General features: G+C 47.6%; 23 non-coding genes across 23 annotated transcripts; all 23 read left to right on the forward strand.

Moving 5' to 3' along the window:
- Window positions 1-96: 96 nt before the first annotated feature.
- On the forward strand, window positions 97-168 carry trnah-gug (transfer RNA histidin (anticodon GUG)). The gene has a single exon. It is a non-coding gene; the product is annotated as a tRNA-His (tRNA).
- Window positions 169-409: 241 nt separating this feature from the next.
- trnar-acg (transfer RNA arginine (anticodon ACG)) lies at window positions 410-482 on the forward strand. Its single transcript has one exon. It is a non-coding gene; the product is annotated as a tRNA-Arg (tRNA).
- A 727-nt stretch (window positions 483-1,209) lies between these two features.
- On the forward strand, window positions 1,210-1,281 carry trnah-gug (transfer RNA histidin (anticodon GUG)). The gene has a single exon. It is a non-coding gene; the product is annotated as a tRNA-His (tRNA).
- Window positions 1,282-1,514: 233 nt separating this feature from the next.
- Window positions 1,515-1,587, forward strand: trnah-aug (transfer RNA histidin (anticodon AUG)). Its single transcript has one exon. It is a non-coding gene; the product is annotated as a tRNA-His (tRNA).
- Window positions 1,588-2,628: 1,041 nt separating this feature from the next.
- On the forward strand, window positions 2,629-2,701 carry trnah-aug (transfer RNA histidin (anticodon AUG)). Its single transcript has one exon. It is a non-coding gene; the product is annotated as a tRNA-His (tRNA).
- A 1,041-nt stretch (window positions 2,702-3,742) lies between these two features.
- Window positions 3,743-3,815, forward strand: trnar-acg (transfer RNA arginine (anticodon ACG)). Its single transcript has one exon. It is a non-coding gene; the product is annotated as a tRNA-Arg (tRNA).
- Window positions 3,816-4,855: 1,040 nt separating this feature from the next.
- Window positions 4,856-4,928, forward strand: trnar-acg (transfer RNA arginine (anticodon ACG)). Its single transcript has one exon. It is a non-coding gene; the product is annotated as a tRNA-Arg (tRNA).
- Window positions 4,929-5,968: 1,040 nt separating this feature from the next.
- Window positions 5,969-6,041, forward strand: trnar-acg (transfer RNA arginine (anticodon ACG)). The gene has a single exon. It is a non-coding gene; the product is annotated as a tRNA-Arg (tRNA).
- Window positions 6,042-6,768: 727 nt separating this feature from the next.
- Window positions 6,769-6,840, forward strand: trnah-gug (transfer RNA histidin (anticodon GUG)). The gene has a single exon. It is a non-coding gene; the product is annotated as a tRNA-His (tRNA).
- A 233-nt stretch (window positions 6,841-7,073) lies between these two features.
- trnah-aug (transfer RNA histidin (anticodon AUG)) lies at window positions 7,074-7,146 on the forward strand. The gene has a single exon. It is a non-coding gene; the product is annotated as a tRNA-His (tRNA).
- A 723-nt stretch (window positions 7,147-7,869) lies between these two features.
- Window positions 7,870-7,941, forward strand: trnah-gug (transfer RNA histidin (anticodon GUG)). Its single transcript has one exon. It is a non-coding gene; the product is annotated as a tRNA-His (tRNA).
- Window positions 7,942-8,174: 233 nt separating this feature from the next.
- trnah-aug (transfer RNA histidin (anticodon AUG)) lies at window positions 8,175-8,247 on the forward strand. The gene has a single exon. It is a non-coding gene; the product is annotated as a tRNA-His (tRNA).
- Window positions 8,248-9,288: 1,041 nt separating this feature from the next.
- trnar-acg (transfer RNA arginine (anticodon ACG)) lies at window positions 9,289-9,361 on the forward strand. The gene has a single exon. It is a non-coding gene; the product is annotated as a tRNA-Arg (tRNA).
- A 724-nt stretch (window positions 9,362-10,085) lies between these two features.
- trnah-gug (transfer RNA histidin (anticodon GUG)) lies at window positions 10,086-10,157 on the forward strand. The gene has a single exon. It is a non-coding gene; the product is annotated as a tRNA-His (tRNA).
- A 233-nt stretch (window positions 10,158-10,390) lies between these two features.
- trnah-aug (transfer RNA histidin (anticodon AUG)) lies at window positions 10,391-10,463 on the forward strand. Its single transcript has one exon. It is a non-coding gene; the product is annotated as a tRNA-His (tRNA).
- Window positions 10,464-11,188: 725 nt separating this feature from the next.
- On the forward strand, window positions 11,189-11,260 carry trnah-gug (transfer RNA histidin (anticodon GUG)). The gene has a single exon. It is a non-coding gene; the product is annotated as a tRNA-His (tRNA).
- Window positions 11,261-11,493: 233 nt separating this feature from the next.
- Window positions 11,494-11,566, forward strand: trnar-acg (transfer RNA arginine (anticodon ACG)). Its single transcript has one exon. It is a non-coding gene; the product is annotated as a tRNA-Arg (tRNA).
- Window positions 11,567-12,294: 728 nt separating this feature from the next.
- Window positions 12,295-12,366, forward strand: trnah-gug (transfer RNA histidin (anticodon GUG)). Its single transcript has one exon. It is a non-coding gene; the product is annotated as a tRNA-His (tRNA).
- A 233-nt stretch (window positions 12,367-12,599) lies between these two features.
- On the forward strand, window positions 12,600-12,672 carry trnar-acg (transfer RNA arginine (anticodon ACG)). Its single transcript has one exon. It is a non-coding gene; the product is annotated as a tRNA-Arg (tRNA).
- A 728-nt stretch (window positions 12,673-13,400) lies between these two features.
- trnah-gug (transfer RNA histidin (anticodon GUG)) lies at window positions 13,401-13,472 on the forward strand. Its single transcript has one exon. It is a non-coding gene; the product is annotated as a tRNA-His (tRNA).
- Window positions 13,473-13,707: 235 nt separating this feature from the next.
- trnar-acg (transfer RNA arginine (anticodon ACG)) lies at window positions 13,708-13,780 on the forward strand. Its single transcript has one exon. It is a non-coding gene; the product is annotated as a tRNA-Arg (tRNA).
- Window positions 13,781-14,508: 728 nt separating this feature from the next.
- Window positions 14,509-14,580, forward strand: trnah-gug (transfer RNA histidin (anticodon GUG)). Its single transcript has one exon. It is a non-coding gene; the product is annotated as a tRNA-His (tRNA).
- Window positions 14,581-14,815: 235 nt separating this feature from the next.
- Window positions 14,816-14,888, forward strand: trnar-acg (transfer RNA arginine (anticodon ACG)). The gene has a single exon. It is a non-coding gene; the product is annotated as a tRNA-Arg (tRNA).
- The last annotated feature ends 2,830 nt before the right edge of the window (window positions 14,889-17,718 follow it).

A 17,718-nucleotide genomic window follows, 5' to 3' on the forward strand; every position in this document is an offset into this window, starting at 1 on the left:
GGCTGGGAACTTACGTTCGCAGTTTATTCATGTGGCACAGCACAGGACAGAACACCCGTGGCCACCACCTCTCGTGCGTCCAGCGAGAAGTGGCGAGCCGTGATCGTATAGTGGTTAGTACTCTGCGTTGTGGTCGCAGCAACCCCGGTTCGAATCCGGGTCACGGCACATTTTTCGTTGTCCCTATGTGCAGACAAGGGACGTTGCGCGCCGTGCGTATACGCTATACGCGACCAGTGCCATGCGCAGAGTTACTCCCCCTCGTCTCTGTTTAAAAAGAGCATTTAGATATATAGTCTCGGTTAGTAAACCTGTGAAAGAGGATGACCACTGTCTGCTGTTTCCCTATCACTTCTTTCGCTCCGAGCGAGTGTCCTGGGTCAGTGACATGGCAAACAGCAAACACCTTGGGCCAGTGGCACAATGGATAACGCGTCTGACTACGGATCAGAAGATTCCAGGTTCAACTCCTGGCTGGCTCGAGCATCCATTTAACCAATTCTGTATTTGGCCGATGAGGGAAAGATGTCTGTCAAGTAGTTGAGCATAGCGCGCCAAACTAAAAGAACAGGCCTTATGCCCTTTTCACCAAAGCTCCTACTTTGATTCCTCACCGTTGCGCAGATACCAAAAGGAAGCGCCTGCATGAACGTTTTGCTGCAGCAGGTATTGAAAGAGCTTGGGAAAAGGGAATGCTTTTCTTTACCGGTAGAAAAAAGAAAAAGCTGGCTATGGTGTGACCATACAAGGATTTGACGCAAACGAGTGAAAATGCATGTGCTGCATGCCATCAATTCAAGCTGGTGCGAGTATAGTCACTTCAAAGCCGTTTGGGGGCGGATGAGTACCTATTTGAACTTGATTTAGGACCATTGAAAGTGTGAAAGTGACTGGCCTTGTTCTGCTTCGGGGACACAAAGGCAAGAATCATAATTTGTGTCCAAAAAAGGACACTATGCAGGGAATGAGTAGCCCTTCCGCGCCATTCTTGTAAAACGCTCAACAATCTTGACATAACCAAATAAAAAAGTGACGTCCCTTGAAATGTGGCAGAGAAAACAAGGTGGAAAATGGCTTGTTTGGAAATTGGGACGGCTTAGACAAAGGGAGAGAGGCTGGGAACTTACGTTCGCAGTTTATTCATGTGGCACAGCACAGGACAGAACACCCGTGGCCACCACCTCTCGTGCGTCCAGCGAGAAGTGGCGAGCCGTGATCGTATAGTGGTTAGTACTCTGCGTTGTGGTCGCAGCAACCCCGGTTCGAATCCGGGTCACGGCACATTTTTCGTTGTCCCTATGTGCAGACAAGGGACGTTGCACGCCGCGCGTACACGCGACCAGTGACATGCGCAGAGCTACTCCCCCCCTCTCTGTTTAAAAAGAGCGTTTAGATATATAGTCTCGGTTAGTAAACCTGTGAAAGAGGAAGACCACTGTCTGCTGTTTCCCCGTCACTTCTTTCGCTCCGAGCGAGTGTCCTGGGTCGGTGACATGGCAAGCAGCAAACACCTTGGGCCAGTGGCGCAATGGATAATGCGTCTGACTATGGATCAGAAGATTCCAGGTTCGACTCCTGGCTGGCTCGAGCATCCATTTAACCAATTCTGTATTTGGGCGATGAGGGAAAGATGTCTGTCAATTAGTTGAGCGTAGCGCGCCAAACTAAAAGAACAGGCCTTATGCCCTTTTCACCAAAGCTCCTACTTTGATTCCTCACCGTTGCGCAGATACCAAGAAGGAAGCGCCTGAATGAATGTTTTGCTGCAGCAGGTATTGAAAGAGCTTGGGAAAAGGGAATGCTTTTCTTCACCGGTAGAAAAAAGAAAAAGCTGGCTATGGTGTGACCATACAAGGATTTGACGCAAACGAGTGAAAATGCATGTGCTGCATGCCATCAATACAAGCTGGTGCGAGTATAGTCACTTCAAAGCCGTTTGGGGACGGATGAGTACCTATTTGAACTTGATTTAGGACCATTGAAAGTGTGAGAGTGACTGGCCTTGTTCTGCTTCGGGGACACAAAGGCAAGAATCATAATTTGTGTCCGAAAAAGGACACTATGCAGGGAATGAGTAGCCCTTCCACGCCATTCTTGTAAAACGCTCAACAATCTTGTCATAACCAAATAAAAAAGTGACGCCCCTTGAAATGTGGCAGAGAAAACAAGGTGGAAAATGGCTTGTTTGGAAATTGGGACGGCTTAGACAAAGGGAGAGAGGCTGGGAACTTACGTTCGCAGTTTATTCACGTGGCACAGCACAGGTCAGAACACCCGTGGCCACCACCTCTCGTGTGTCCAGCGAGAAGTGGCGAGCCGTGACCGTATAGTGGTTAGTACTCTGCGTTGTGGTCGCAGCAACCCCGGTTCGAATCAGTGTCACGGCACATTTTTCGTTGTCCCTATGTGCAGACAAGGGACGTTGCGCGCCGTGCGTATACGCTATACGCGACCAGTGCCATGCGCAGAGTTACTCCCCCTCGTCTCTGTTTAAAAAGAGCATTTAGATATATAGTCTCGGTTAGTAAACCTGTGAAAGAGGATGACCACTGTCTGCTGTTTCCCTATCACTTCTTTCGCTCCGAGCGAGTGTCCTGGGTCGGTGACATGGCAAGCAGCAAACACCTTGGGCCAGTGGCGCAATGGATAATGCGTCTGACTATGGATCAGAAGATTCCAGGTTCGACTCCTGGCTGGCTCGAGCATCCATTTAACCAATTCTGTATTTGGGCGATGAGGGAAAGATGTCTGTCAATTAGTTGAGCGTAGCGCGCCAAACTAAAAGAACAGGCCTTATGCCCTTTTCACCAAAGCTCCTACTTTGATTCCTCACCGTTGCGCAGATACCAAGAAGGAAGCGCCTGAATGAATGTTTTGCTGCAGCAGGTATTGAAAGAGCTTGGGAAAAGGGAATGCTTTTCTTCACCGGTAGAAAAAAGAAAAAGCTGGCTATGGTGTGACCATACAAGGATTTGACGCAAACGAGTGAAAATGCATGTGCTGCAGGCCATCAATACAAGCTGGTGCGAGTATAGTCACTTCAAAGCCGTTTGGGGGCGGATGAGTACCTATTTGAACTTGATTTAGGACCATTGAAAGTGTGAGAGTGACTGGCCTTGTTCTGCTTCGGGGACACAAAGGCAAGAATCATAATTTGTGTCCGAAAAAGGACACTATGCAGGGAATGAGTAGCCCTTCCACGCCATTCTTGTAAAACGCTCAACAATCTTGTCATAACCAAATAAAAAAGTGACGCCCCTTGAAATGTGGCAGAGAAAACAAGGTGGAAAATGGCTTGTTTGGAAATTGGGACGGCTTAGACAAAGGGAGAGAGGCTGGGAACTTACGTTCGCAGTTTATTCACGTGGCACAGCACAGATCAGAATACCCGTGGCCACCACCTCTCGTGTGTCCAGCGAGAAGTGGCGAGCCGTGATCGTATAGTGGTTAGTACTCTGCGTTGTGGTCGCAGCAACCCCGGTTCGAATCAGTGTCACGGCACATTTTTCGTTGTCCCTATGTGCAGACAAGGGACGTTGCGCGCCGTGCGTATACGCTATACGCGACCAGTGCCATGCGCAGAGTTACTCCCCCTCGTCTCTGTTTAAAAAGAGCATTTAGATATATAGTCTCGGTTAGTAAACCTGTGAAAGAGGATGACCACTGTCTGCTGTTTCCCTATCACTTCTTTCGCTCCGAGCGAGTGTCCTGGGTCAGTGACATGGCAAACAGCAAACACCTTGGGCCAGTGGCACAATGGATAACGCGTCTGACTACGGATCAGAAGATTCCAGGTTCAACTCCTGGCTGGCTCGAGCATCCATTTAACCAATTCTGTATTTGGCCGATGAGGGAAAGATGTCTGTCAAGTAGTTGAGCATAGCGCGCCAAACTAAAAGAACAGGCCTTATGCCCTTTTCACCAAAGCTCCTACTTTGATTCCTCACCGTTGCGCAGATACCAAAAGGAAGCGCCTGCATGAACGTTTTGCTGCAGCAGGTATTGAAAGAGCTTGGGAAAAGGGAATGCTTTTCTTTACCGGTAGAAAAAAGAAAAAGCTGGCTATGGTGTGACCATACAAGGATTTGACGCAAACGAGTGAAAATGCATGTGCTGCATGCCATCAATTCAAGCTGGTGCGAGTATAGTCACTTCAAAGCCGTTTGGGGGCGGATGAGTACCTATTTGAACTTGATTTAGGACCATTGAAAGTGTGAGAGTGACTGGCCTTGTTCTGCTTCGGGGACACAAAGGCAAGAATCATAATTTGTGTCCAAAAAAGGACACTATGCAGGGAATGAGTAGCCCTTCCGCGCCATTCTTGTAAAACGCTCAACAATCTTGTCATAACCAAATAAAAAAGTGACGCCCCTTGAAATGTGGCAGAGAAAACAAGGTGGAAAATGGCTTGTTTGGAAATTGGGACGGCTTAGACAAAGGGAGAGAGGCTGGGAACTTACGTTCGCAGTTTATTCATGTGGCACAGCACAGGACAGAACACCCGTGGCCACCACCTCTCGTGCGTCCAGCGAGAAGTGGCGAGCCGTGATCGTATAGTGGTTAGTACTCTGCGTTGTGGTCGCAGCAACCCCGGTTCGAATCAGTGTCACGGCACATTTTTCGTTGTCCCTATGTGCAGACAAGGGACGTTGCGCGCCGTGCGTATACGCTATACGCGACCAGTGCCATGCGCAGAGTTACTCCCCCTCGTCTCTGTTTAAAAAGAGCATTTAGATATATAGTCTCGGTTAGTAAACCTGTGAAAGAGGATGACCACTGTCTGCTGTTTCCCTATCACTTCTTTCGCTCCGAGCGAGTGTCCTGGGTCAGTGACATGGCAAACAGCAAACACCTTGGGCCAGTGGCACAATGGATAACGCGTCTGACTACGGATCAGAAGATTCCAGGTTCAACTCCTGGCTGGCTCGAGCATCCATTTAACCAATTCTGTATTTGGCCGATGAGGGAAAGATGTCTGTCAAGTAGTTGAGCATAGCGCGCCAAACTAAAAGAACAGGCCTTATGCCCTTTTCACCAAAGCTCCTACTTTGATTCCTCACCGTTGCGCAGATACCAAAAGGAAGCGCCTGCATGAACGTTTTGCTGCAGCAGGTATTGAAAGAGCTTGGGAAAAGGGAATGCTTTTCTTTACCGGTAGAAAAAAGAAAAAGCTGGCTATGGTGTGACCATACAAGGATTTGACGCAAACGAGTGAAAATGCATGTGCTGCATGCCATCAATTCAAGCTGGTGCGAGTATAGTCACTTCAAAGCCGTTTGGGGGCGGATGAGTACCTATTTGAACTTGATTTAGGACCATTGAAAGTGTGAGAGTGACTGGCCTTGTTCTGCTTCGGGGACACAAAGGCAAGAATCATAATTTGTGTCCGAAAAAGGACACTATGCAGGGAATGAGTAGCCCTTCCACGCCATTCTTGTAAAACGCTCAACAATCTTGTCATAACCAAATAAAAAAGTGACGCCCCTTGAAATGTGGCAGAGAAAACAAGGTGGAAAATGGCTTGTTTGGAAATTGGGACTGCTTAGACAAAGGGAGAGAGGCTGGGAACTTACGTTCGCAGTTAATTCACGTGGCACAGCACAGGTCAGAACACCCGTGGCCACCACCTCTCGTGTGTCCAGCGAGAAGTGGCGAGCCGTGATCGTATAGTGGTTAGTACTCTGCGTTGTGGTCGCAGCAACCCCGGTTCGAATCAGTGTCACGGCACATTTTTCGTTGTCCCTATGTGCAGACAAGGGACGTTGCGCGCCGTGCGTATACGCTATACGCGACCAGTGCCATGCGCAGAGTTACTCCCCCTCGTCTCTGTTTAAAAAGAGCATTTAGATATATAGTCTCGGTTAGTAAACCTGTGAAAGAGGATGACCACTGTCTGCTGTTTCCCTATCACTTCTTTCGCTCCGAGCGAGTGTCCTGGGTCAGTGACATGGCAAACAGCAAACACCTTGGGCCAGTGGCACAATGGATAACGCGTCTGACTACGGATCAGAAGATTCCAGGTTCAACTCCTGGCTGGCTCGAGCATCCATTTAACCAATTCTGTATTTGGCCGATGAGGGAAAGATGTCTGTCAAGTAGTTGAGCATAGCGCGCCAAACTAAAAGAACAGGCCTTATGCCCTTTTCACCAAAGCTCCTACTTTGATTCCTCACCGTTGCGCAGATACCAAAAGGAAGCGCCTGCATGAACGTTTTGCTGCAGCAGGTATTGAAAGAGCTTGGGAAAAGGGAATGCTTTTCTTTACCGGTAGAAAAAAGAAAAAGCTGGCTATGGTGTGACCATACAAGGATTTGACGCAAACGAGTGAAAATGCATGTGCTGCATGCCATCAATTCAAGCTGGTGCGAGTATAGTCACTTCAAAGCCGTTTGGGGGCGGATGAGTACCTATTTGAACTTGATTTAGGACCATTGAAAGTGTGAGAGTGACTGGCCTTGTTCTGCTTCGGGGACACAAAGGCAAGAATCATAATTTGTGTCCAAAAAAGGACACTATGCAGGGAATGAGTAGCCCTTCCGCGCCATTCTTGTAAAACGCTCAACAATCTTGTCATAACCAAATAAAAAAGTGACGCCCCTTGAAATGTGGCAGAGAAAACAAGGTGGAAAATGGCTTGTTTGGAAATTGGGACGGCTTAGACAAAGGGAGAGAGGCTGGGAACTTACGTTCGCAGTTTATTCATGTGGCACAGCACAGGACAGAACACCCGTGGCCACCACCTCTCGTGCGTCCAGCGAGAAGTGGCGAGCCGTGATCGTATAGTGGTTAGTACTCTGCGTTGTGGTCGCAGCAACCCCGGTTCGAATCCGGGTCACGGCACATTTTTCGTTGTCCCTATGTGCAGACAAGGGACGTTGCACGCCGCGCGTATACGCGACCAGTGACATGCGCAGAGCTACTCCCCCCCTCTCTGTTTAAAAAGAGCGTTTAGATATATAGTCTCGGTTAGTAAACCTGTGAAAGAGGAAGACCACTGTCTGCTGTTTCCCCGTCACTTCTTTCGCTCCGAGCGAGTGTCCTGGGTCGGTGACATGGCAAGCAGCAAACACCTTGGGCCAGTGGCGCAATGGATAATGCGTCTGACTATGGATCAGAAGATTCCAGGTTCGACTCCTGGCTGGCTCGAGCATCCATTTAACCAATTCTGTATTTGGGCGATGAGGGAAAGATGTCTGTCAATTAGTTGAGCGTAGCGCGCCAAACTAAAAGAACAGGCCTTATGCCCTTTTCACCAAAGCTCCTACTTTGATTCCTCACCGTTGCGCAGATACCAAGAAGGAAGCGCCTGAATGAATGTTTTGCTGCAGCAGGTATTGAAAGAGCTTGGGAAAAGGGAATGCTTTTCTTCACCGGTAGAAAAAAGAAAAAGCTGGCTATGGTGTGACCATACAAGGATTTGACGCAAACGAGTGAAAATGCATGTGCTGCATGCCATCAATACAAGCTGGTGCGAGTATAGTCACTTCAAAGCCGTTTGGGGGCGGATGAGTACCTATTTGAACTTGATTTAGGACCATTGAAAGTGTGAGAGTGACTGGCCTTGTTCTGCTTCGGGGACACAAAGGCAAGAATCATAATTTGTGTCCGAAAAAGGACACTATGCAGGGAATGAGTAGCCCTTCCACGCCATTCTTGTAAAACGCTCAACAATCTTGTCATAACCAAATAAAAAAGTGACGCCCCTTGAAATGTGGCAGAGAAAACAAGGTGGAAAATGGCTTGTTTGGAAATTGGGACGGCTTAGACAAAGGGAGAGAGGCTGGGAACTTACGTTCGCAGTTTATTCACGTGGCACAGGTCAGAACACCCGTGGCCACCACCTCTCGTGCGTCCAGCGAGAAGTGGCGAGCCGTGATCGTATAGTGGTTAGTACTCTGCGTTGTGGTCGCAGCAACCCCGGTTCGAATCCGGGTCACGGCACATTTTTCGTTGTCCCTATGTGCAGACAAGGGACGTTGCACGCCGCGCGTATACGCGACCAGTGACATGCGCAGAGCTACTCCCCCCCTCTCTGTTTAAAAAGAGCGTTTAGATATATAGTCTCGGTTAGTAAACCTGTGAAAGAGGAAGACCACTGTCTGCTGTTTCCCCGTCACTTCTTTCGCTCCGAGCGAGTGTCCTGGGTCGGTGACATGGCAAGCAGCAAACACCTTGGGCCAGTGGCGCAATGGATAATGCGTCTGACTATGGATCAGAAGATTCCAGGTTCGACTCCTGGCTGGCTCGAGCATCCATTTAACCAATTCTGTATTTGGGCGATGAGGGAAAGATGTCTGTCAATTAGTTGAGCGTAGCGCGCCAAACTAAAAGAACAGGCCTTATGCCCTTTTCACCAAAGCTCCTACTTTGATTCCTCACCGTTGCGCAGATACCAAGAAGGAAGCGCCTGAATGAATGTTTTGCTGCAGCAGGTATTGAAAGAGCTTGGGAAAAGGGAATGTTTTTCTTCACCGGTAGAAAAAAGAAAAAGCTGGCTATGGTGTGACCATACAAGGATTTGACGCAAACGAGTGAAAATGCATGTGCTGCATGCCATCAATACAAGCTGGTGCGAGTATAGTCACTTCAAAGCCGTTTGGGGGCGGATGAGTACCTATTTGAACTTGATTTAGGACCATTGAAAGTGTGAGAGTGACTGGCCTTGTTCTGCTTCGGGGACACAAAGGCAAGAATCATAATTTGTGTCTGAAAAAGGACACTATGCAGGGAATGAGTAGCCCTTCCACGCCATTCTTGTAAAACGCTCAACAATCTTGTCATAACCAAATAAAAAAGTGACGCCCCTTGAAATGTGGCAGAGAAAACAAGGTGGAAAATGGCTTGTTTGGAAATTGGGACGGCTTAGACAAAGGGAGAGAGGCTGGGAACTTACGTTCGCAGTTTATTCACGTGGCACAGCACAGGTCAGAACACCCGTGGCCACCACCTCTCGTGTGTCCAGCGAGAAGTGGCGAGCCGTGATCGTATAGTGGTTAGTACTCTGCGTTGTGGTCGCAGCAACCCCGGTTCGAATCAGTGTCACGGCACATTTTTCGTTGTCCCTATGTGCAGACAAGGGACGTTGCGCGCCGTGCGTATACGCTATACGCGACCAGTGCCATGCGCAGAGTTACTCCCCCTCGTCTCTGTTTAAAAAGAGCATTTAGATATATAGTCTCGGTTAGTAAACCTGTGAAAGAGGATGACCACTGTCTGCTGTTTCCCTATCACTTCTTTCGCTCCGAGCGAGTGTCCTGGGTCAGTGACATGGCAAACAGCAAACACCTTGGGCCAGTGGCGCAATGGATAATGCGTCTGACTACGGATCAGAAGATTCCAGGTTCGACTCCTGGCTGGCTCGAGCATCCATTTAACCAATTCTGTATTTGGGCGATGAGGGAAAGATGTCTGTCAAGCAGTTGAGCGTAGCGCGCCAAACTAAAAGAACAGGCCTTATGCCCTTTTCACCAAAGCTCCTACTTTGATTCCTCACCGTTGCGCAGATACCAAAAGGAAGCGCCTGCATGAACGTTTTGCTGCAGCAGGTATTGAAAGAGCTTGGGAAAAGGGAATGCTTTTCTTTACCGGTAGAAAAAAGAAAAAGCTGGCTATGGTGTGACCATACAAGGATTTGACTCAAACGAGTGAAAATGCATGTGCTGCATGCCATCAATTCAAGCTGGTGCGAGTATAGTCACTTCAAAGCCGTTTGGGGGCGGATGAGTACCTATTTGAACTTGATTTAGGACCATTGAAAGTGTGAGAGTGACTGGCCTTGTTCTGCTTCGGGGACACAAAGGCAAGAATCATAATTTGTGTCCAAAAAAGGACACTATGCAGGGAATGAGTAGCCCTTCCGCGCCATTCTTGTAAAACGCTCAACAATCTTGTCATAACCAAATAAAAAAGTGACGCCCCTTGAAATGTGGCAGAGAAAACAAGGTGGAAAATGGCTTGTTTGGAAATTGGGACGGCTTAGACAAAGGGAGAGAGGCTGGGAACTTACGTTCGCAGTTTATTCATGTGGCACAGCACAGGACAGAACACCCGTGGCCACCACCTCTCGTGCCTTCGAGAAGTGGCGAGCCGTGATCGTATAGTGGTTAGTACTCTGCGTTGTGGTCGCAGCAACCCCGGTTCGAATCCGGGTCACGGCACATTTTTCGTTGTCCCTATGTGCAGACAAGGGACGTTGCACGCCGCGCGTATACGCAACCAGTGACATGCGCAGAGCTACTCCCCCCCTCTCTGTTTAAAAAGAGCGTTTAGATATATAGTCTCGGTTAGTAAACCTGTGAAAGAGGAAGACCACTGTCTGCTGTTTCCCCGTCACTTCTTTCGCTCCGAGCGAGTGTCCTGGGTCGGTGACATGGCAAGCAGCAAACACCTTGGGCCAGTGGCGCAATGGATAATGCGTCTGACTATGGATCAGAAGATTCCAGGTTCGACTCCTGGCTGGCTCGAGCATCCATTTAACCAATTCTGTATTTGGGCGATGAGGGAAAGATGTCTGTCAATTAGTTGAGCGTAGCGCGCCAAACTAAAAGAACAGGCCTTATGCCCTTTTTACCAAAGCTCCTACTTTGATTCCTCACCGTTGCGCAGATACCAAGAAGGAAGCGCCTGAATGAATGTTTTGCTGCAGCAGGTATTGAAAGAGCTTGGGAAAAGGGAATGCTTTTCTTTACCGGTAGAAAAAAGAAAAAGCTGGCTATGGTGTGACCATACAAGGATTTGACGCAAACGAGTGAAAATGCATGTGCTGCATGCCATCAATTCAAGCTGGTGCGAGTATAGTCACTTCAAAGCCGTTTGGGGGCGGATGAGTACCTATTTGAACTTGATTTAGGACCATTGAAAGTGTGAGAGTGACTGGCCTTGTTCTGCTTCGGGGACACAAAGGCAAGAATCATAATTTGTGTCCAAAAAAGGACACTATGCAGGGAATGAGTAGCCCTTCCGCGCCATTCTTGTAAAACGCTCAACAATCTTGTCATAACCAAATAAAAAAGTGACGCCCCTTGAAATGTGGCAGAGAAAACAAGGTGGAAAATGGCTTGTTTGGAAATTGGGACGGCTTAGACAAAGGGAGAGAGGCTGGGAACTTACGTTCGCAGTTTATTCATGTGGCACAGCACAGGACAGAACACCCGTGGCCACCACCTCTCGTGCCTTCGAGAAGTGGCGAGCCGTGATCGTATAGTGGTTAGTACTCTGCGTTGTGGTCGCAGCAACCCCGGTTCGAATCCGGGTCACGGCACATTTTTCGTTGTCCCTATGTGCAGACAAGGGAAGTTGCACGCCGCGCGTATACGCAACCAGTGACATGCGCAGAGCTACTCCCCCCCTCTCTGTTTAAAAAGAGCGTTTAGATATATAGTCTCGGTTAGTAAACCTGTGAAAGAGGAAGACCACTGTCTGCTGTTTCCCCGTCACTTCTTTCGCTCCGAGCGAGTGTCCTGGGTCGGTGACATGGCAAGCAGCAAACACCTTGGGCCAGTGGCGCAATGGATAATGCGTCTGACTACGGATCAGAAGATTCCAGGTTCGACTCCTGGCTGGCTCGAGCATCCATTTAACCAATTCTGTATTTGGGCGATGAGGGAAAGATGTCTGTCAAGCAGTTGAGCGTAGCGCGCCAAACTAAAAGAACAGGCCTCATGCCCTTTTTACCAAAGCTCCTACTTTGATTCCTCACCGTTGCGCAGATACCAAGAAGGAAGCGCCTGAATGAATGTTTTGCTGCAGCAGGTATTGAAAGAGCTTGGGAAAAGGGAATGCTTTTCTTCACCGGTAGAAAAAAGAAAAAGCTGGCTATGGTGTGACCATACAAGGATTTGACGCAAACGAGTGAAAATGCATGTGCTGCATGCCATCAATACAAGCTGGTGCGAGTATAGTCACTTCAAAGCCGTTTGGGGGCGGATGAGTACCTTTTTGAACTTGATTTAGGACCATTGAAAGTGTGAGAGTGACTGGCCTTGTTCTGCTTCGGGGACACAAAGGCAAGAATCATAATTTGTGTCCGAAAAAGGACACTATGCAGGGAATGAGTAGCCCTTCCGCGCCATTCTTGTAAAACGCTCAACAATCTTGTCATAACCAAATAAAAAAGTGACGCCCCTTGAAATGTGGCAGAGAAAACAAGGTGGAAAATGGCTTGTTTGGAAATTGGGATGGCTTAGACAAAGGGAGAGAGGCTGGGAACTTACGTTCGCAGTTTATTCATGTGGCACAGCACAGGACAGAACACCCGTGGCCACCACCTCTCGTGCGTCCAGCGAGAAGTGGCGAGCCGTGATCGTATAGTGGTTAGTACTCTGCGTTGTGGTCGCAGCAACCCCGGTTCGAATCCGGGTCACGGCACATTTTTCGTTGTCCCTATGTGCAGACAAGGGACGTTGCACGCCGCGCGTATACGCGACCAGTGACATGCGCAGAGCTACTCCCCCCCTCTCTGTTTAAAAAGAGCGTTTAGATATATAGTCTCGGTTAGTAAACCTGTGAAAGAGGAAGACCACTGTCTGCTGTTTCCCCGTCACTTCTTTCGCTCCGAGCGAGTGTCCTGGGTCGGTGACATGGCAAGCAGCAAACACCTTGGGCCAGTGGCGCAATGGATAATGCGTCTGACTACGGATCAGAAGATTCCAGGTTCGACTCCTGGCTGGCTCGAGCATCCATTTAACCAATTCTGTATTTGGGCGATGAGGAAAAGATGTCTGTCAATTAGTTGAGCGTAGCGCGCCAAACTAAAAGAACAGGCCTTATGCCCTTTTTACCAAAGCTCCTACTTTGATTCCTCACCGTTGCGCAGATACCAAGAAGGAAGCGCCTGAATGAATGTTTTGCTGCAGCAGGTATTGAAAGAGCTTGGGAAAAGGGAATGCTTTTCTTCACCGGTAGAAAAAAGAAAAAGCTGGCTATGGTGTGACCATACAAGGATTTGACGCAAACGAGTGAAAATGCATGTGCTGCATGCCATCAATACAAGCTGGTGCGAGTATAGTCACTTCAAAGCCGTTTGGGGGCGGATGAGTACCTTTTTGAACTTGATTTAGGACCATTGAAAGTGTGAGAGTGACTGGCCTTGTTCTGCTTCGGGGACACAAAGGCAAGAATCATAATTTGTGTCCGAAAAAGGACACTATGCAGGGAATGAGTAGCCCTTCCGCGCCATTCTTGTAAAACGCTCAACAATCTTGTCATAACCAAATAAAAAAGTGACGCCCCTTGAAATATGGCAGAGAAAACAAGGTGGAAAATGGCTTGCTTGGAAATTGGGACGGCTTAAACAAAGGGAGAGAGGCTGGGAACTTACGTTCGCAGTTTATTCATGTGGCACAGCACAGGACAGAACACCCATGGCCACCACCTCTCGTGCGTCCAGCGAGAAGTGGCGAGCCGTGATCGTATAGTGGTTAGTACTCTGCGTTGTGGTCGCAGCAACCCCGGTTCGAATCCGGGTCATGGCACATTTTTCGTTGTCCCTATGTGCAGACAAGGGACGTTGCACGCCGCGCGTATACGCGACCAGTGACATGCGCAGAGCTACTCCCCCCCCCTCTCTGTTTAAAAAGAGCGTTTAGATATATAGTCTCGGTTAGTAAACCTGTGAAAGAGGAAGACCACTGTCTGCTGTTTCCCCGTCACTTCTTTCGCTCCGAGCGAGTGTCCTGGGTCGGTGACATGGCAAGCAGCAAACACCTTGGGCCAGTGGCGCAATGGATAACGCGTTTGACTACGGATCAGAAGATTCCAGGTTCGACTCCTGGCTGGCTCGAGCATCCATTTAACCAATTCTGTATTTGGGGGATGAGGGAAAGATGTCTGTCAATTAGTTGAGCGTAGCGCGCCAAACTAAAAGAACAGGCCTTATGCCCTTTTCACCAAAGCTCCTACTTTGATTCCTCACCGTTGCGCAGATACCAAGAAGGAAGCGCCTGAATGAATGTTTTGCTGCAGCAGGTATTGAAAGAGCTTGGGAAAAGGGAATGCTTTTCTTCACCGGTAGAAAAAAGAAAAAGCTGGCTATGGTGTGACCATACAAGGATTTGACGCAAACGAGTGAAAATGCATGTGCTGCATGCCATCAATACAAGCTGGTGCGAGTATAGTCACTTCAAAGCCGTTTGGGGGCGGATGAGTACCTATTTGAATTTGATTTAGGACCATTGAAAGTGTGAGAGTGACTGGCCTTATTCTGCTTCGGGGACACAAAGACAAGAATCATAATTTGTGTCAGAAAAAGGACACTATGCAGGGAATGAGTAGCCCTTCCGCGCCATTCTTGTAAAACGCTCAACAATCTTGTCATAACCAAATAAAAAAGTGACGCCCCTTGAAATATGGCAGAGAAAACAAGGTGGAAAATGGCTTGCTTGGAAATTGGGACGGCTTAAACAAAGGGAGAGAGGCTGGGAACTTACGTTCGCAGTTTATTCATGTGGCACAGCACAGGACAGAACACCCGTGGCCACCACCTCTCGTGCGTCCAGCGAGAAGTGGCGAGCCGTGATCGTATAGTGGTTAGTACTCTGCGTTGTGGTCGCAGCAACCCCGGTTCGAATCCGGGTCATGGCACATTTTTCGTTGTCCCTATGTGCAGACAAGGGACGTTGCACGCCGCGCGTATACGCGACCAGTGACATGTGCAGAGCTACTCCCCCCCCCTCTCTGTTTAAAAAGAGCGTTTAGATATATAGTCTCGGTTAGTAAACCTGTGAAAGAGGAAGACCACTGTCTGCTGTTTCCCCGTCACTTCTTTCGCTCCGAGCGAGTGTCCTGGGTCGGTGACATGGCAAGCAGCAAACACCTTGGGCCAGTGGCGCAATGGATAATGCGTCTGACTACGGATCAGAAGATTCCAGGTTCGACTCCTGGCTGGCTCGAGCATCCATTTAACCAATTCTGTATTTGGGCGATGAGGGAAAGATGTCTGTCAAGTAGTTGAGCGTAGCGCGCCAAATTAAAAGAACAGGCCTTATGCCCTTTTCACCAAAGCTCCTACTTTGATTCCTCACCGTTGCGCAGATACCAAGAAGGAAGCGCCTGAATGAACGTTTTGCTGCAGCAGGTATTGAAAGAGCTTGGGAAAAGGGAATGCTTTTCTTCACCGGTAGAAAAAAGAAAAAGCTGGCTATGGTGTGACCATACAAGGATTTGACGCAAACGAGTGAAAATGCATGTGCTGCATGCCATCAATACAAGCTGGTGCGAGTATAGTCACTTCAAAGCCGTTTGGGGGCGGATGAGTACCTATTTGAACTTGATTTAGGACCATTGAAAGTGTGAGAGTGACTGGCCTTGTTCTGCTTCGGGGACACAAAGGCAAGAATCATAATTTGTGTCCGAAAAAGGACACTATGCAGGGAATGAGTAGCCCTTCCGCGCCATTCTTGTAAAACGCTCAACAATCTTGTCATAACCAAATAAAAAAGTGACGCCCCTTGAAATGTGGCAGAGAAAACAAGGTGGAAAATGGCTTGTTTGGAAATTGGGACGGCTTAGACAAAGGGAGAGAGGCTGGGAACTTACGTTCGCAGTTTATTCATGTGGCACAGCACATGTCAGAACACCCGTGGCCACCACCTCTCGTGTGTCCAGCGAGAAGTGGTGAGCCGTTATCGTATAGTGGTTAGTACTCTGCGTTGTGGTCGCAGCAACCCCGGTTCGAATCCGAGTCACGGCACATTTTTCGTTGTCCCTATGTGCAGACAAGGGACGTTGCGCGCCGTGCGTATAAGCGACCAGTGCCATGCGCTACTCCACTCTGTTTAAAAAGAGTGTTTAGATATATAGTCTCGGTTAGTAAACCTGTGAAAGAGGAAGACCACTGTCTGCTGTTTCCCCATCACTTCTTTCGCTCCGAGCGAGTGTCCTGGGTCGGTGACATGGCAAGCAGTAAACACCTTGGGCCAGTGGCGCTTTGGCGCAATGAATAACGCGTTTGACTACGGATCAGAAGATTCCAGGTTCGACTCCTGGCTGGCTCGATCATCCATTTAACCAATTCTGTATTTGGGCGATGAGGGAAAGATGTCTGTCAAGTAGTTGAGCGTAGCGCGCCAAACTAAAAGAACAGGCCTTATGCCCTGTTCACCAAAGCTCCTACTTTGATTCCTCACCGTTGTCTCGGTTAGTAGACCTTTTCCCTGGCTAAATCTTGTCAGTAGCATGGATTAGGTGATTTACAGTTGATTGAGTCAGTGTGGCCTGTTTTAGCCTGAAATCTGGGTCAAAGTCATGTAATGTGAACTAGTACAATGCCAAACATTGTAAATGCATTGAAAATGGATATTCAGGAGCTGAAAAAGACTTTAAAGCAATGAAAGAATGAAAGTCTCAAAACTCGGAATCTAATGGCTAAATCTTATCAAGTTGCATGGATTAGGTGATTTACAGTTGATTTGAGGCAGTGTGGACTGTTTTAGCCTGAAATCTAAGTCAAAGTCGTTTGAACTAGTATAATGCCAAACATTGTAAATGCATTGAAAACGGCTATTCAGGAGCTGAAAAGTACTTTAAAGCAATAAAAGAATGAAAATCTCAAAACTCGGAATCTAATGGCTAAATCTTATCAAGTAGCATGGATTAGGTGATTTCCAGTTGATTTGAGGCAGTGTGGCCTGTTTTAGCCTGAAATCTAAGTCAAAGTCATGTAATGTGAACTAGTACGATGCCAAACATTGTAAAGGCATTGAAAACGGATATTCAGGTACTGAAAAACACTTTAAAGCAATAAAAAAATGAAAGTCTCAAAACTCGGAATCTAATGGCTATTGTCAAGTAGCATGGATTATGTGATTTACAGTTGATTTGAGGCAGTGTGGCCTGTTTTAGCCTGAAATCTAAGTCAAAGTCGTGTGAACTAGTAAAATACCAAACGTTGTAAATGCATTGAAAACGGCTATTCAGGAGCTGAGAAGCACTTTAAAGCTATAAAAGAATGAAAGTCTCAAAACTCAGAATCTAATGGCTAAGTATTGTCAAGTTGCATGGATTAGGTGATTTACAGTTGATTTGAGGCAGTGTGGCCTGTTTTAGACTGAAATCTAAGTCAAAGTCGTGTGAACTAGTAAAATGCCAAACATTGTAAATGCATTGAAAACGGCTATTCAGGAGCTGAAAAGCACTAAAAGAATGAAAGTCTCAAAACTCAGAATCTAATGGCTAAGTATTGTCAAGTAGCATGGATTAGGTGATTTCCAGTTGATTTGAGTCAGTGTGGCCTGGCTTAGGCTGAAATCTGAGTCAAAGTCGTTTTGAACTAGTAAAATGCCAAACATTGTAAATGCATTGAAAACGGCTATTCAGGAGCTGAAAAGCACTTTAAAGCAATAAAAGAATGAAAGTCTCAAAACTCGGAATCAAATTGCTAAATCTTATGAAGTAGCATGGATTAGGTGATTTACAGTTGATTTGAGTCAGTGTGGTCTGTTTTAGGCTGAAATCTAAGTCACAGTGATGTAATGTGAACTATTACAATGCCAAACATTGTAAATGCATTGAAAACGGCTATTCAGGAGCTGAAAAGCACTTTAAAGCAATAAAAGAATTAACGTCTCATCACTCGGAATCTAATGGCTAAGTATTGTCAAGTAGCATGGATTAGGTGATTTCCAGTTGATTTGAGGCAGTGTGGCCTGTTTTAGCCTGAAATCTAAGTCAAAGTCGTGTGAACTAGTAAAATGCCAAACATTGTAAATGCATTGAAAACGG

This window comes from Osmerus eperlanus, chromosome 19 (assembly GCF_963692335.1).
Source record: "Osmerus eperlanus chromosome 19, fOsmEpe2.1, whole genome shotgun sequence".
NCBI lineage: Eukaryota > Metazoa > Chordata > Actinopteri > Osmeriformes > Osmeridae > Osmerus > Osmerus eperlanus.